This window comes from Colobus angolensis, unplaced genomic scaffold (genome assembly GCF_000951035.1).
Source record: "Colobus angolensis palliatus isolate OR3802 unplaced genomic scaffold, Cang.pa_1.0 Scaffold203, whole genome shotgun sequence".
Classification (NCBI taxonomy): domain Eukaryota; kingdom Metazoa; phylum Chordata; class Mammalia; order Primates; family Cercopithecidae; genus Colobus; species Colobus angolensis.
In genome coordinates, this window is record NW_012115189.1 from 1,278,729 (window position 1) to 1,282,473 (window position 3,745).

The 3,745-nt window shown below is 43.9% G+C and overlaps 1 pseudogene across 1 annotated transcript in view; it reads right to left on the reverse strand.

The window, feature by feature from the left end:
* Positions 1–2,440: 2,440 nt before the first annotated feature.
* The window catches only part of LOC105511751, a 1,473-nt pseudogene continuing 168 nt past the window's right edge, over positions 2,441–3,745 (reverse strand). The window contains exon 2 of the transcript XR_001001762.1: positions 2,441–3,745. The product of XR_001001762.1 is annotated as a reticulocalbin-1 pseudogene (transcript).

Consider the following 3,745-nt stretch of genomic DNA (forward strand, 5'->3'; position numbering starts at 1 on the left):
AAACGAATGAACAAAAAGTTCACTAATAAGAAAGCATACATTAGTTATAGAAAACTTGACCTAGTATATTCTCTTCATAATACGGGATCTAAACATTTTTTATTGATAGTCACTTACCGATGAAAGCTATTAAAATTATCCACCTGCCAAAATGTATTAGTACACAAAAATTTTAGTACGAGTTTAGAGGGCTTGTGCCCCACACTGGAGTGCACCCACAAAATCCCAGGTTGAGAACCCATTCTCTGTAGGGTTTCTCTGATGTTTACTTCAGCAGATTCATCTTCCCCAAACCTTAAATAACTAAAGCACAGTTTTCAAATGGGACCGACATGCCCCTGGAGGTACTGTATGACTTTTCAAGGGATAAAGGAGCATGAATAGTTTTAAGATTAGCAATTTCGAAGTCCTCAAATTCCATAACTATTCTTTTCCAAACTTGATCTTCTTGACAACACATCATGGTCAAGATATCATGCCTGTTCTTTCTTGCAATCTCCCCTCACCCTTCACAACTGCATTTTCAATTATTACAAAAGAAAGACATATCTTTCATGCATTCCAAAACTGTATTGAATCACCCTGAGAGTGAAAATTCTAGAGTGAAAACATAGGGATAATTCAAAATATTTGTGTTGATATTTTAACTTTTAAGTGCCAGAGTACGTGTGCAGGATATGCAGGTCTGTTACACAGGTAAGTGTGTGCTGTGGTGGTTTGCTGCACAAATCATCCCATCACCTAGGTATTAAGCCCAGTATCCACTAGCTATTCTTCCTGATGCTCTTCCTCCCCCAAACCAGCCCCTCCCCACAGGCCCCAGTGTGTGTTGTTCCCTCGCATATGTCCATGTATTCTCATCATTCAGCTCCCTCTTATAAGTGAGAACATGCAGTGTTTGGTTCTCTGTTCCTGTGTTAGTTTGCTAAGGATAATGGGATGAAGCCATCTTTAATGAAGACACCATAAACCCATAGTAGGTCTTAGCACTTTCTCTGTCTTAAACCTATTTCTTTAAAAAAAAAAAAAAAAATCTTTAGGGGATCCTTTATTTCATTCACCTCCTACTTACAAGGTGAAATTTTCTTTCTTTTTTTTTTTGGAGACAGAGTCTCGCTCTGTCACCCAGGCTGGAGTGCAGTGGCGTGATCTCGGCTCACTGCAAGCTCGGCCTCCCAGGTTCACGCCATTCTCCTGCCTCAGCCTCCCTAGTAGCTGGGACTACAGGCGCCCGCCACCACGCCCAGCTAATTTTTTTGTATTTTTAGTAGAGACGGGGTTTCACTGTGTTAGCCAGGATGGTCTCCATCTCCTGACCTCATGATCCGCCCACCTCGGCCTTCCAAAGTGCTGGGATTACAGGCGTGAGCCACCGCGCCCTGCCGAAATTTTCATCTTATAGGTTGTGTCTGCCAATTCAGTCCATGGCTCAGAATATCACCTTGTCCTCATTCCATAGCATAAGCTGTTCTGGGGGAAGAGGCCAAGGGTCATGGATTCACTGGACTGGATGGGACATGATCCAGAACTTCACTACATTTGGCTTCCCAAGGATCCCACCACCTCCTTCTAATCAGTGATCATGGAGGAAACACGTTGTATTCCTATTCACTGTTTCAAAGATCAGGCCTACCTCACTGGCATACCAAGAAAGTTTTCTCAAGTATATTTAGTGTTTATCATTTTCCTATAGTTCTTCAAATGTCTGACATTCATCTTTTTTCCCTACCTCTATATTCCTTTCTTTTTCACATTATCTTTCTTGATTGCTTTTTAGTAGAAAAACAAAGATATGGATTTATTGTGCATATTAGCAGGTCCATCCTGGAAAATGGATGGAGGTTTCATACACACCACTTACAGTAACAGCTCAGAGTATAAAGTCGAGAAGGAAGAATCTGAAATATTAGACTTATTCTGAAATAAGCTTACCTAGGATGATACCACTTTTGATCAGAATTTGCACTTTCCAACTAGTTAACAGTGGTGAATATATAAAATCTGATAGTTACGATACATGGCGGTCACTTCATATTACTGCCTCCCCCAACTCACCCAACTTCTGAAGAACAGAGCTTTGACAAGTTTTGTTCTCCTTTAAGTTTTAATGTAAAAAATAAAAATTGAGACAAAGTCTTTCTGTGTCACCCAGGCTGGAGTGCAGTGGCGCAATCTCGGATCACTGCAATCTCTGACTCCCAGGTTCAAGAGATTCTCTTGCCTTAGCCTCCCAAGTAGCTGGGACTACAGGTGCCTGCCACCATGCCTGGCTTTTTTTTATTTTTTTATTTTTTATTTTTTTTTTGTATTTTTTTAGTAGAGACGGGGTTTCACTATGTTGGCCAGGCTGGTCTTGAACTCCTAACCTCCTGATCTGCCCACCTTGGCCTCCTAAAGTACTGGGATTACAGGCTTGAGCCAGGGCGCCCAGCCAAAAAAAAAAAAAACTTTTAAAAAGTCGTGTTGTACAAATATATCCCCAGAGAGAACTGCAATTTACCAAGGTTTTCAAGTGTTTTGAGAGAAATCTTACTGAAAGAATAGTGGTGTCCATGTTCCAGTAAATACTGAGTGAAAAACAATTTTTATACCCCAATCTGAGATATAAACTTGCTTTTTGTAGGAACACAACTGCTGTAAATTAGACAATTGAAGCAACCATCCAAGACAATAACAACGCCTATGACAGTCTGCCATATTCTGGTGTCTATCAAAGCTCATGATGATTCTTTGTGAGATCTTCCCCCATAATTGGTAGCCTGGCTTCCAACAAACATGTTCCAGTTCTCCAATATTTCCTCTTTAGCCTCTCATCCTTGTTTTTGTCTGACTCATATACCAGATGCCTGGCCTCAGCCTGTGCATGATCATAATCTTGAGGGAGGATCCAGTGACGAATCTCGTCTTTGTTCAACTTCCGGTCCTTGTTCGATCCCAGAATTTGTTAAATTGCTCCCGTTCTGATAAAACCCAGTCTGGCTCAGGGTCATTCTCCTCATGGGAAAACATATCCGCAATATATTCATCCTGATCCACAAACTCATCCCTGTTCTTGTCGATGTCCTCCGGAGTTTTCAAAACCACAATTTCCTTCATATGCTCAAACTCTTCAGGATGCAGAAAGGCAGTGAACTCCTCCCGAGTGGCTGTCAGGGCACCATCAAGGTCTGCAGCTTTGAATCTTCTCTCGTCACGTGGCAGCATCTTTTAAAAAGTGTAATGATCTGAAGAATCATGAAACTCCGCGGGGTTTCCTAGGTAGTAACCATAGGTGGCTTGCTTGTATTCTTCCTAGGAAATTTTATCATCCTTGTCCCTATCATAATCCTGCCAGACTTTGGCGACATTATCGAAGATGTGTCTTTTCTGCATCCATTTGATCCAGGTTTTCAGCTCCTCAGTAGTGACAAAGCCGTCTCCATCATTGTCGATTCGATCAACAATCTTCCCCAGCCTCTCCTCGCTCTTGTCCGGGGTGAGCTGGTCCAAGGTCTTGGAGTCCTCCTTGCCCAGGAAGGCCTCCTGGCCGTCCTGGAAGCTCTGGTTGTGCCCTGGAGGCCGCTCGCCCAGCTCCGAGTCGGGCCGCACCACGCGCTCCTTGCGCACTGTGGAATTGGCCCGCAGCGCCCGCGGGCCCGCAGCAGCGCTAGCAGCAGCCCCAGGACTAGCCCCAGGCGGCAGACGCCGCTCGCCGTCGTCCCGAGCCGGGAGAGAGGCGCCGAGTGAGCGACGACAGCGGCAGCTC